Genomic DNA, 14,871 nt, shown 5'->3' on the forward strand with positions numbered 1-14,871 from the left:
TGTGTGTGTGCGTGCGTGCGTGCGTGCGTGCGTGCGTGCGTGTGTGCGCGTGTGTGTGCGTGTGTGTGCGTGTGTGTGTGTGTGTGTGTGTGTATGTATGTGTATGTGTGTTTGTGTGTGTGTGTGTGTGTGTGTGTGTGTGTGTATGTGTGTTTGTGTGTGTGTGTGTGTGTGTGTGTGTGTGTGTGTGTATGTGTGTTTGTGTGTGTGTGTGTGTGTGTGTGTGTGTATGTGTGTGTGTGTGTGTGTGTGTGTGTGTGTGTGTGTGTGTGTGTGTGTGTGTGTGTGTGTGTGTGTGTGTGTGTGTGTGTGTGTGTGTGTGTGTGTGTGTGTGTGTGTGTGTGTGTGTGTGTGTGTGTGTGTGTGTGTTTGTAAAAGAGAGAGTGTTGAGTGGCGCAGAGAGCAGGGAGTCGGCTGATGGGCAAAGGCAAGCTGCCTGCAGGTTCAATCTGCCCGCGAGTCAGGCATCAAACTTTCACATCCACACATCAATTATTCAGCTCCCCGCATTGTCAGAGTGTTAGCATGCCACAGTGGCAGACGACAAAACCTGGGTGAGGAGGGAGAAGGAAATCGGAGGAGTGGGAGGGAGGGAGGGGAGAGGGAGAAGGGAGGGTTGGTGAAGAAAGAAACTGATGATTTGAGAGATGGATGGAGAAACCCAAGAAGTCCCAAGGGAGGTTGAAGGAGGAGAGAAAGAAGTCTGGAAAATGGAGAAACTTCTTCTGTACATATTATTTTTACGGTGCAAAATTATTAGCTAACTGCCTTTTTGTATCTGTAATTTCACACTCATTTTTTGCGCAGTGCTTATTCAACTTTAATTTCACTGGAATGAATGACAGTTTTTCATAATTTGTGTATATTATGAAAGTCTTTTCTGATTCAGTTATTTGTTCCACTAATGGTACATAATTCACATACACCTTGAACAGTTTATAGCCCATGATGGAGAGGAGAAGGGAGAAGAAAGTCTTATTTTACCCCTCAAAACTAGATGGTCTTCCATCACAGCTGTCAATTACTTAACAAATGTTTACAGTTACATAAAAACAAACAAAAGCAATCACAACAATCTACATGCAGCAAAAAAAGATTACCTGATGTCTTACTGTCTCATTTTTCATTATTTGTCATAGAGATGTCTGTATCTAAATATATATATATATCAGTTTTAAAGAAGTCCATGCAAACAGATGCCTAAAGTACATCAGTAAAGTATCAGTGTTGCATATGTTATAAAGTCCTATTTGCTCATGTTCCATGCTTATCACAAACAAACTGCACCACAGACTGCGCGATAGCTGATAACAGGGTTCGCACCATGGCACGGGAAAAGTATATTTTCATGTAATACTGCAGTTTTATTTGTTTTGTTTTTTTTATTAAATGAAAAAAATTAAATAACGTATTACTCTCTACCTCTGTTATACAGTATATGTAATACTGCAGTCAATAACTCTCTGTCTACCGGGCCATTTTCGTCCCTACCCTCACCTATGGTCATGAAGGATGGGTCATGACCGAAAGAACGAGATCGCGGATACAAGCGGCCGAGATGGGTTTTCTCCGCAGGGTGGCTGGTGTCTCCCTTAGGGATAAGGTGAGAAGTTTGGTCATCTGGGAGGGACTCGGAGTTGAACCGCTCCTCCTTTGTGTCGAAAGGAGCCAGTTGAGGTGGTTCGGGCACCTAGTTAGGATGCCACCTGGGCGCCTCCCTAGGGAGGTGTTCCAGGCACGTCCAGCTGGGAGGAGACCAAGGGGTAGACCTAGGACCAGGTGGAGGGATTATATCTCTTCACTGGCCTGGGAGCGCCTTGGGATCCCCCAGTCAGAGCTGGTTGATGTGGCCAGGGAAAAGAAAGTTTGGGGCTCTCTGCTGGAACTGCTACCCCCGCGACCCGACCATGGATAAGCGGGAGAAGATGGATGGATGGATGGATGGACTGCAGTCAATTACAAGTGGGAAACAATTTAGCGGTTTAGTGGTTTCACATCAGCCAGTTCAATGTAATTTAACTCAAATTGAATGGATATGGTGATATACTGTCAGTCAGCCGTATTCTAATTTTCACACAACCAACTTGGCATTCATGCAACCATCCAGATGACAGACACAATCAGGGCCTTACTGAAACACCCAATGGAACAAAGATATGCCAAGATAATTAGCTTATTAGATAAATGTGCCCTCCTGCCAATAAGTCAAGTCAGTGTGTCCATCGGTCATGTCGAACAGAGCAGTCGTTCCGAATTGAACATGGAAAATTGGAGAGAAATCGGACATCTGCATGGTGCAAATGTTCTTTAAAGAAACAATGACTTTAAACAAAGGATAGTCACAGAGGTCTTTGAATAGAATTTTCCACTGTAATCAACATGCAAATAATGTGACTTTTGCCCTCATAATATCAAAGGCAATATGAAGAATAGCTGCTCGATTGGCTCCAGCTAATCGTTTCCTAATAAAGGAAAATAAACATTAGAAGCAACCGCACTGTGCAAACCTCATGGTATCCAAACGAATAAGGTTCATGTTATACAGCTTCTGGAGCATAGCCAAACTAACTGGGTTGGACTATTTCATTACAGATGTATAGCCGCGCACACCCGGGCCCACCCACACACATGCACTTATATTGTCTTAATGGATTGTATCAGTGAAAAAACTGGCCTTGATTGACCACCACTTCAGTTGGTTTGTTGCACCTTATGGGCCAGGACTGCTCTAAATGTTCTCATATATTAATTCCCAGCACAGATGCACTAGATTCAACCTCAGCAGAGGGCTAAACACCAGAGTAATTGACAACACCTGCGTGGGTGTGCAGGGCCTTTAAAGCAGATGCAGTTTTACAGTAAATGCTGTTCACTCTACTGTATATGCCGGGTATTTTCTAACCAAAACATGTAATAAAATATTGGTTAAAGGGTTATAAGATGTTCACCTGTGCTTCAATCATTTCTTTGCGTCAATACAATGGACACACAACAGTCATGAAAGAGACATAACATGAACAAAGAGAGTAAAGAAAACAAGAAAGAGGAGAAAATAATTAAATGCACACTAGCCCAGCAACGGCTCACCCTTTTTCCTTCTTTTCCTGGAAGTCTCCTTCTCCCATGCCCTGACTTTCTGTTGTAGTCACTTTATTGATTTTCTCATACTCAACTGAAAATACAAGTATGACTGATTCGGACTCTTACAAAGTGTAATGTGACATTTGGAGGAAAATGAAAAGCAGATGCTCATGAGGGAGGTAATGAGATTTAAAGGGGCCAGTGGTCCAGCAAGGCTTTCCACAACTCTCGGTTAAATGCATGGCTGACCCTGATGTGCTTGTGTCACTTGTCATTTTGAAAAGGGCAAAACTGAACACCGGCACTTCATCGAAAACAAAGACCTTTTTTTTCTTCCAGACAGAGTGAAATGTTTCTCTGAAAAGAAATGTTCCACAGTTTGAGAACGACGCCAGGCTTTTCAGCTGATCATGCACAAACACACATGTACTTAGACAGTCAAGTGGATCTGCACATGAGAGCACACACACGGCATGCGTTCACACACACTCGCACACAGGCATGATTTCCCACTTGTGTGTGAGGCATCGGAGAGAGCAGGGAGACGGCTGACAGACGAGGCAAAGTGCTGATGGTAGGCAACATTCTTCTGGAATTCTCGAAAGCTGGGAGAGTAGGAAAAGTGTGTGTGTGTGTGTGTGTGTGTGTGTGTGTGTGTGTGTGTGTGTGTGTGTGTGTGTGTGTGTGTGTGTGTGTGTGTGTGTGTGTGTGTGTGTGTGTGTGTGTGTGTGTGTGTGTGTGTGTGTGTGTGTCAACAACACACACTCTGGAGCAGAGCTTTACTTTATTCTCATAGGGATTCTTTTACTGCTTCATAAAATAAATATACTGATGCCTTTCTTTTAAAATAAAAAAAGATTATTGAATTCAACCATTTTATTTGAACAGAAGAGACATAAGCACACAATATAATGAACAGGAAAGGGTTGATATAAAGATGTATTTTCATTTCTCAGTGACTGTGTGGCTTGGTGTGCTTTCTGTGGATCCCCCTAAAAATAACCACACTCTGTTGGCCTTTAAACATCTCCTCTGCAGCTCCAGGGCACGTTCGTGACCTCTCTCTATCCTTGCGATCTCTCTGAGGACACACACACACACACATACACACACACACACACACACACACACACACACACACACACACACACACACACACACACACACACAGGTTTGTATAATTACACTTCACAGACTGACCTCTAACCCTGACCTCCACTCACTCTGCACTACACATGATAAGGTCAAGTACCTGCTAGATAGCCGACTCCAAACTAGTTTTCGTCTTGCTCACCTGACTGATAGAAGGTCTGCGTTTTAACTGGAGACATTTTTTCAAAAATGAAAGATGAATTTGATACCTGACGGTGGACTGAAAGTTAAAGATGTAATCAAATGTGCAGATTTGCACCAGCCCACTGATATTAGACAATTCTGCATTACAACATTTTGTAATTACTTATTTCTGTATCTCCGTCCATAAAGGGATGGCTTAAGAATCAGATGGTTAACAGATTGTAAATGGTACTGGTGCTGGTAATCATTACAATTATTATGAAGCTTCCAACTGCCGGTTAGCTTAGCATAGCACACAGATGGCTAGCATGGCTCGGTTCAAAGATAACAAAAACTGTCTAGTAGCGGGGCAAATTTCTGTGGTATGTGCAGTAACTTTCTAGAGGCATATTACTCCTGTAACACTACAACCTTTGGTTTTTGCACTCAGAATTTGTTTCAGTTTTTGCAAAGCTAAGCTAACTAGCTGCTGGTAATCATATAATCATTATTTTTTTAAATTCGATTTTATTTATATATTTTTTTATTATTATTTATGTTTTTCTTTTTTTTCCTGGCTTAGTTTAAACCAAAATATAGACTAATGCTAATAATAGTAATTATATTAATAATTGTAAATGGCCACACCACCAGTTTGTTTTACTGTAAACTTGGAGGAAGCCAGCAGCGCAGGCTGCTCAGAGTGCGGCGAATAATCGATTAATATTCGCCAGGGCTGTCCGATTTTCGAATTTGATCATGGTCAGTTTCTGGCATCCCTAGTAATCATAGAGACATTACAGTATGGAACGTAAAGCTCAAACTCTCAGCAAGCAATTGGATAAAAAAGCCCAGATGAATTGTCGGTATGGGCTTTTGGCATCACAATAAGACGCATCCACTAACTTATCCTTGACACCTTGTCTTTTTATCTTGCAACATAAAATAAACACTTCTTACTGAGCGTGAATCACAAGCTGCAGATTCAATATGGATACTCCTACGGATATTGCGCCAGTATACTGCAGTATGCAAAATGGCAGAATTGCAAAAAGAAAACAATATGCAGAATTGTATTTTGGCTGTGGCTGGCCAATGGAACTTGTGAAAAATGTCCCACAGCCTTATTTGCCACCCACTACTCTGTCACCTAACTTGGTCAACAATGTTGCGAGAATTTTGTCTGCCTCATTTGGGTCGTATGTTTCCGGTTTACTGCTTCCTCTCTCACCACATTCTTGCCCACCATGACTTCTAACCACCGACATGAATGCATGTTTCTGATGTGGACAAAAAAATACATAACCACAACCTCAACCTTACACTAAAATAGTCCTCCAAGAAAGGGGGATTTTGTTTTTAAAGTTTTTCTCATTATTTTTGCTTTTTCCTTCCGTTTTTTTGTGATCACAAGAATACAAACAGACCACACACACACAAGCTCACACACTCAAAATACAATAATTCTCTCCTTTGCTAATGCTCAGATAATAACAATCATTCACCTTTGCCTCCGCCCTCTCTATACTGTCTCTGTTTCAGACTCACAACCATACTGAAGCACTGAACGATCCTGTCCATTGGACCGTTCCTGATACACCTAGTGTGCAGCAGGCCATGTGCATGCCAACACGGAGTCTGCATGCAATCTTGATCGCAACTCACTCAAGCAGGCAGACAGAGGACGTGAGGAGTAGTGGAGAGGAGAGGGAGAGTGCAAGGGGGGCCACCACAGAGATCATTTATATTTCATGGACCTCTCAATTAATGTCAGTGTTCACGGGTGGGAGGTTGGGGAGCATTTCTGTCTCCTTGGCCCACTCGTCTGCTCATGCTTGGCCTGTACCATCGACCCCCTCACCTTACCCCCCCCCCCCCCCCTCCCCCACACTCCCCTGTGCACAATACGAGGTCTGATTTAGGTTCACTTCGGGACTTTTTAAAATCATAATGAACAAGATGACATTGGGGACTCCTGACAGTTTGATCTGATATCATTTCCTGAATGTGATAATGGTGTTACTCTCAATGTGAGAACATGGAGGATAAATACACATATAAAAAAAGTCCCATGGGGATGCCACATTCAAGCCAGAGGTTTACATTTATCATGCTTTTCACAGTGCACAGATGGTGAGCTAGGCTTGTCATAAAACATTAACTGGTAGCAACAAAAATTGTAAAAACGGCATTAAAAATAACAGTCTCGGATTAGCCCCTCTGCAGGTTCTTTTAAAATCACATTATTCATTTCCAATCACATTATCGTAACACTTAAGTGACGTGTACATTTATAGTTCAAGGTACGGGAAGCTGCACATCTTTGGGTGTTTTAGAATAGTCCAAATGATATGGATTAGCACCCCCTACCACCTGCTTTCTAAGTATACTCCTATGTCAACATCCCTCCTACAGGACTATGTTGAGAGTTACGTAATATTACCTTCAGATCCAGATTGCTCGACTCATTCATTGTTTCACTCCTTCCTGATCCTATTAGACCCTATGAATAACCTATTACATTATTTCTACTAATTATCTGATTCATACTGACTGTCAAACAATTATATATTGCAATGGCAGCTTTAGGCTACAGCAGCATTCGTTTAAGCATGCGGTTAATAGCTTTTTGTAATTCCAAATCCAACATTGCCATGTCTTTCAAATTATAGTGGTAATTGGAAGCTATTAGGATCACGTTACTGTTGGAAATCGAGCTCGTGGCTTTGGCTTCATCTGACTTTATACTCATAAGGTCAAGTTGTGTTCCATTAGGTTAGGAGACGCAAGAGAAAGAAAAATGAGGGAAATGAAGTGACTAACATGAGAATGAAGGTGATAAAAAACTGTGCTTAGGGTAGAACAAAGTCTGTTTTTTGGATCTATTGCCATTGTAAAAAAGTTTGTGAAAAAGGGAGTATTATCTCATTTGCATTGTGCATTTGTTTGTTATTGTTGGTCATGTGATTTGTATCACATTTGCACCAAAGGTCTCTTTCCATTATCAGTTGGACTATACCAGTTTCATTCTCAGGTTACTGTGTGTGAGTGAAAATGATGGGTGCTGGTGAGATTGGGGCGAATAAAACAAAGAAAGGCACATTTCTGCTGAGTATGTCTGCGTTAACAGTAGTATCCTGGTTAGCTGTATTTTAAACTGTCTGATAGATTTGGCTACTCTAACATATTAATAGCAATGGAAAATGAGTGCTCAAAACTATTACCCAACTATTTCCAAGGTAAGTACTTCATGGCTCATTCAAGAGTAACATGAACCTGGATAAGGGTTTAGATTCCTCCGCATCCCAGTTTCTATTGTCCTAATCCAGTGAGTTGTCTCAAAGCAGGGATATGGTTTTATCCAGACGCTAGGATATTATTCCTACAAACACAGAACTGCATACTGTCAAAATATGATCATAAATGACAGATATGTGTGCATTGAAATGTATAAAAACAGCAGTGGATACTGTGTAGGGAAAGAGGATATCTGCTGTAATATAATGTACAGTATAAGGTGTATTTAGACTAAGAACACGTTTGACTTTAAACATCAGGCTCCATCCCAGGAAGCCCTGCTTTTTGCCCTCTCCATGAGGAAAATCTACCTTGTCTCTCGTTGCATTTCCCTCACTTTCTCCTTCTTAACCCAGCTGGAAGCTCCAGCTGCTAGGTCATGGCTTGTCTGCTGCTCCCCTGTGGCTCATTTAACCAGAGAAGGAAGCAGAAAGAGGAGAGGAGGGAAGAGAGAGGGGAAGGGAGGAGAGAAGAGGACATCTGAGGAGAAGAGAGAAAAGGACATTTGAGGAGACGAGAGGAGAGAATTTCTACATTTACATGCACAAGAAAAACCTGAATATTGTATTAAATCTGGTTACTGTGTCCATGAAGATTGACTTATTTAAATATTTTAGTTTTAGTCTGACTTTGGACTTAATCACTTTGGATCCAAAGTCCCTACAAATAATGATGTTTCCTTTCATCCCAACAGACTGCTGCACCGTGTCATCTCCCTGCCTGAAGTCATTGTATATTATAGTCATTGTGTTCAGTATTGCATTTCCTATTCTGTTTTATCTTATTTAACTTTACATGTATATAGTCTACTTATTCCTGCTTATTATCGTATTTTATTGAACAATTTAATATATGTTTCATTTGAATGACTTAAGTATGCTTGTTGTATTTGAGGAGCCTGGGACTATGCTGTAGCTAAAGTGCCAATGACAATAAATCCTTTTAATCTTTTTTTTTCTGAATCTTGAATTGTCATCAACATGTCCTTGCATAAAAAAGTAAATAGAGACCATTAAAAAAGCAATATTAGCAAAAAATCAGCGAGAATCTAGCTCTGTTAACCGTCTCAGTCTTCCTTTATCCCATCCTTCATCTTAAATTAGCAAATCCGATTCTTTTGAAATGGCATTCAAGAGAATCTGCAGACAGCGGAGACCATCCAGGTATTTAAAGTGCTCTGAATGAAAGGGAGAGGGCAAGTGGTCTCTAAAGGGGGAGATAAACATTGTGAGTAGTTGAGCTGGGAGAAAGGAAAGAGCAGTGCTATATGGGTTTACTCTTAGTTAAATTGGTGGACATGGGGGTTAAAGGTCAAACCTAAGGGCCAACATTGATTGGTTCCCCTGAGGAAGGTCACAACACAGATCTGCCCTTAAGCTCATCCATGCAGTTCCTTTCTGTGTCTCTGTACACTCTGCAGAGTGACCTTGAGAATGTCTGCTTAGTTTCTTGCTTTTTCTTGTTATTTATTTTTGTCCTACAATTCTTCATAAAAACCACGGAACAGCTACTGCTGTAGGAAGCTCAAAATCTCACTTTCTGTGTGTGTGTTTGTGTAGGTGGGTGGGTGGGTGGGTGGTGGTAAACCTTAAAGGTGAGGGACCCTTCCTCTTTTCTTGGTGCACCACATAGCTAGCAGGAAAAGCTTCAGTGAGCCCTTTCGGCTATGCCCTGGGCTAGGATTACTATTGGCTGGGAATTAGGGAGAAAAGCAAAGGTCAGAAGGATAAGTGTGAGTGGGTGTGTTTGTTTAGTCGCTGATGTAAGCAGAGATTAAGTGAATGTGGTCCTAAGTATGCAACTGACCCAGCAACTGTTTAGGGGAAAATTTAGTCGTGGCATATGTTCATAGTTTGGGTCATAAGGGGGCCAACAACCTATTCAACAGTCATTCAAATCAAACAATCAAAGATCATCTCTTTGGGTAACTGCTCACCAATCATGCCCACAGTACAGGGCCATCCTTTGTGATTAAGAATCCATTCATAGCAGTTTGGGAAATAATTATAAAGTGTGCTTGTATAGATATCCAAATTGTTTCTTTCTTCGTCTAACTTCTTTTAGATATTGCCGCTGAATTCCCAGAAGTGAACTCGAAATGACAGGAAGGAAGTAAAAAGATAAGATCCAAATTCTTATACACCATATTTATCCTTCAATGCTTTCACTCGTAACTAAGTCAGTTAAAGAACAGCACAATGAGCGAGAAGCCATTTGAAAAACGTAGTTTATTGGGTTTAATTCATTTGGATTTCTCTGCGCATGCAGGCAGATGACAGGGGTAGTTTATGAAAGTCACACAAGTGGTTTGCGGTTATGGAAGAAAACAATCTGATTTGAGCGCAGGCCATTTGACTTTGCCGCCCACTGAAGTGCACATCATCTGACCCCCGTGAAGCCTAATGGACCGACACAGCACATCGCCAAACAGCGACTTAAGCAAGTGAAACTGATCCAAGTGCAGATCCATACCTCATGGCAATGTCACGGCTCAGGCCTACCTTCAGCACTGATTTGAAGCCGGCACATGCAGAGATGAGCTGCTGTGGCTGTGAGGCGCTGATCTGAGAGCAGTGTCGGAGGCCGGCTGAGGAGAGCTGCAGCTTTGGGCTCTGGTGAGTAGTGAGAAATTAATTAAGAGTGAAACAGCAGCAGGAGGGAAGATGGGAGGGAGTGCGTCAGAGGGACTGAAGGAGAAAAAAGGAGAGGAAGAAAAAAAAAAGGGAAGGAGCCTCTGGGAGTGGGCCTCCTGGAGGATCAAGGCTATTATTGCTATTATCATTGTCTAATTTGCCCGCCCTTCACTCCATCCCCCCATCCTTCTCATTTAATCTCTCTTATTTCCTTCCTGATATGTCTCTCACCTCCTTCTCTCCCACCATACATTCCTTCGCTCCATCATCTTCCTCGCCTCCATGGTCTTCCTCCCCTCCTTTCTTCTCTGTTCTGGCCCTCAGAGTGAGGACAGGCTGCTTGCCGGCGGCTGCGGTAGAGAAGGGGAGAGCGAGCGAGAGCCTAATGAGATGTCTATCGCCTCCGTCTAGACTGGACCGCTCCTCTCAGCAAAGAACCACCACCACCACCACCACCATCACACACACTGTAGTACACACACTGTACCCTGCCAGCCGCCTGCCTGCCTACTGCTGCTGCTGCTGAGGGAATAGCGAGAGGCAAGGTTTATGCGTGTGTGTGGAGAGAGGAGAGTGTGTGTCTGAAGGGGATGTATGAGGCTGTGTGTCTAGGAGGTTCAGTATGTGAAGGCATTGACCATGTGTGTGTGTGTGTCTGAGGGGTACACTGCCAGAGCTGCTGTTGTGTGTGTGTCTTGTTTGTGTATATCGTGCACAGACATGTACGAGTGACAGTGTGTGCTTCTGTCATTGCTATCTCTATAATTCGAGTGTGTGAGAAACTGGCCCTTGGGCAGACAATATTATGATGGATGCCCTCACACACACACACACACACACACACCCTCCTCCACTGTGATTGCCTGTTAGGGCTCTACTCTCACAGTTCGACCAAAAATAAATAAATAGCTGCCCTCCAAATCCCACCATCCAGCCCACTCTGCTTCCAGAGGCCCCTGTTATTTCCTGATAGGCGAGCCCAGTGGCGGAGCTCCACCACCAGGACCTCTGCTAACACCAGGGGGACCTCTGTTGTTCTGGTGAGACCTCTCCACTGGCAAAGTCATCAAAAGGACTCAGTTACACATGTTTCCCAGCATCCATCTCCACTCCTGCCCACAAGGCTGCTTCAATATTTCACAGATAGAAAACATACTGCCACCAAATCCACCAAGGGAGCTTGATCGATGGTGATGTCTATTCACCCAGCAAAATGCCTTATCTCGTCAAATCTTTTTCTTCATAACTGTATCCTGAAACACAGATTTTCGGAAATGAAATTTAAATAAATATTACAACATTTCCAGTCTGAGTGTCTGTATGTCTGTGAGGAATGGATCTGCTTTAGAAACAAGTTGAAATGTAACTGCATTGGTCTGCATGTGTTTTAGAAGAGTTGTGTCAAATTTTTGGGAAATCTGATTATTTTCATTCTTCTTAAGAGTGCGGTGTGAAGACTGAAACTAAAACTCTAATTTTCTGTATTTGTGGTCACCATGTGATCCACGCAATCTGAAACCTTATTGTTGTTATTTTGATTTTTATCTTAGTCTGCTCGTTGATTTCATGTATTCATTTGGTTCTATCTCTCTTCAGTCTCATCTTATATCCAACCCTTATATCTTAAGAAGACAATCTAATTGAAACCTCATATTCTCAGTTTTTTGTCCAATAGCAGTCAATTCATGTTGTTGTAACATATTTGCGAAACCTATTTGCGAAACCTCCCTGCCTTATGTATTTACTTATGTATTAAAATATATATTTTACAATTGCTACGACTGTTATTACAATGATTATAATTGTTATACATTTTGTTTTAATTTATTTAGTTGCGTGTTGTGGTTGAGTAAGTGTTTTTAGTTTGCACGGATTTGTAACACAATGCAAAATCTGAATTCAAATGTATCCAAAAAGGAGAAAAAACATTTAATTCAAAGAAAGAAATTTAGATGTGATTTTCCTTTTAGAACTATTATTCAATTACGAAAGAAGAAAAAAAACCTTTTATGAATTTCAGCCAAAAAAAAGACTCAATAAGAGGTACTTTTTCAGTTTGGTTTTGTTGTCATAGCAACTATCTCTAACAAAAAGCCCGAGCCTGAGCAACTGATGGAGCAGCTGTTAGCGGCAGCTAGCCTAGCATGCTAAGAAGGCAGTGGACTTCATATCGCCTGTCAGCTCAGTTCCCTGTGGGGGTGAGCTGTGAAACGCTGGAGCTTGTCTCACTAGGGGCCGTTCTCTTTCCCTCCTTTTGTCTCTTTACACAGGTTTTTATAATCAGAAGCTCTTGTGAGGCATCTCTTATGGTAACCTGGCCTCTGCACGCACACACTCATTCATTAAAGTGCCACTCTGGAGAAATAGAGAGAGGGAGAGAAAGGAAGCAGAGAGAGAGAGAGAGAGACAGAGAGCTTGTTAGCAGCCATGCTTAAAGTCTGCTCCAGTTATTCGGTTGAGTGAGAGGCGCCTTTTTCCTTTACTTTCCCTCACGGTCTCTGTTTCATCCCCACGCCTGCCTCCCTCTCTCCCTCTCCTCTCTTGGTTCCAGGTGACAGGCTTACTGAGGGTCAAGCAACACTGGGTAACTCACCTTGCTCACAGCCAAAACACACACATTTACCGCTCCTCTATATCTCTCTCTCAGACACACACTCCATGTGCTCACACACTCGGCTTTCCACTGCAGGCCTCATTAACTACACTACAGCTGCCCCTGTTTTAGAGACACTCCTCAGTGTGCTGTCTCTCTCTTTCTCTTTCTCTCATAACCACACACACACTAACACATACAAACACACACAATACAACTTACACACGCGCAAACACATTGTCCTTTTTTGCCTTTGCTCACTTTATCTTCCTATCATTTGGCATCATTATCTTGTTTTATCTTTCTCTCATACAGACCACCTAATCACAAGGCTCGTGAATTCAGTTTAAAAGAATCACCAATAATACCCAGATGTTGTTAAATTATAAGTAGCAGTTGGAGTTGGAACAGGAATTAACACATTTGCATGGATTTTTTTCCCCTACCATCCTTAAAATATGTTTCTCACAGAACAAAAACAATTATCAATACATTAAAACTACTGTCAAAGGGCAGCTCTAATTAGCTGTGAAATGTCCATGATTTGTCTTCTTTCACACACAGCAAAACCTCGTAAGTCTTGGAAAGAAAGGGCTACACACTGATACAATATATGTGATATTTTGTAGTTTCAACACTTAAATAAAAGACTGTGTGAGGGAGACATTTGAAAATGTAGATGTAAAGTCAATCTGGGAAATTAATCTATATCGTTGGTTGTAGTATCGTATCCAAGAACAATACTACTTGATTTAAAGGGGCCCTATTATGCATTTGGGGTTTTCCTTTTCCTGTAGTAAGTTAGGTTTGTGTGCATGTAAATGGTCTACAAAGACTAACATCCCTTTTTGAACATTAAAGAATGGAAACATGTCACAGTAGAGGCACACAAATCAAATATGAGATGAGCATGAAAATTAGCATAATAGGGCCCCTTTAAGAACAGGTGCCATTAAGTATAACCAAAACGTTATGCAACACATTTCCACTGCACGGTACATCAAGGCTCTAATCAACTTGATTCTTTCTTTTTTGGTTTTTCCTGTAGTACATGTTGCTAATACTTTTTACCTGCTGTACAATTGACAAAGGTCAGACGCTTCTAAAAAAACAAAAGGCCTGCTACCAAAAGTGAGTTGAATTAAGTTGAGCTGAACCATGCAGTAGGCCTAGCAATGAGTCATTTGAATCAATGCTTTAAAAAAATCCCCATTATCCCTGCTATTCTATTGGTCTAATTAAAGCAATCATGAGACACATCACTTTACCTGGATTCACCCCAGAAGTGTACTTCATAAAAATAGTAACAGTTAATAAAAGTAAGCACAGTCAGTGTATTTATGTGTGTGTGTGTGTGTGTGTGTGTGTGTGTGTGTGTGTGTGTGTGTGTGTGTGTGTGTGTGTGTGTGTGTGTGTGTGTGTGTGTGTGTGTGTGTGTGTGTGTGTGTGGGGGGGTGTGTGTGTGTGTGTGTGTGTGTGTGTGTGTGTGTGTGTGTGTGTGTGTGTGTGTGTGTGTGTGTGTGTGTGTGTGTGTGTGTGTGTGTGTGTGTGTGTGTGTGTTCCTGTACGGATGCCCGTCCCGTGGGACCCTGCATGGCCTCTGCACAAACAGCTCTTATCTCCTGCGATCCCGTCTGACGCTCCAAAGCTGCTGCCATCAGCCGCAAACTCATTAATTACTCTTTAGTATCAAGCCGTAATTAGAGACACCAATCAGGCCCCCACTCTGCCAACCCCCCCTCCCCCCGCCCTTATTAGCACTCCAATCGTACTCTGTGTGCTAGTGAGCTAAGCTAGTTGCTGCACAGTAAAGCACAATGCTGAGATGAGCACCCCCATGTGTGAGATTAAGCCACGTGCGGTTAGATAGGAGAGGAGGGGAGGGGAGAGAGGGAGGCTGAGAGGAAATAAAGGAGGAAGAGAGGAGGGGGAGACGCAGGCAGTGAGGTTAAGGCGGGGAGAAATACAAGAGGGAGGTGAGGCGATGTCGGT

Source organism: Notothenia rossii (assembly GCF_949606895.1).
Source record: "Notothenia rossii genome assembly, chromosome: 7".
Classification (NCBI taxonomy): Eukaryota; Metazoa; Chordata; class Actinopteri; order Perciformes; family Nototheniidae; genus Notothenia; species Notothenia rossii.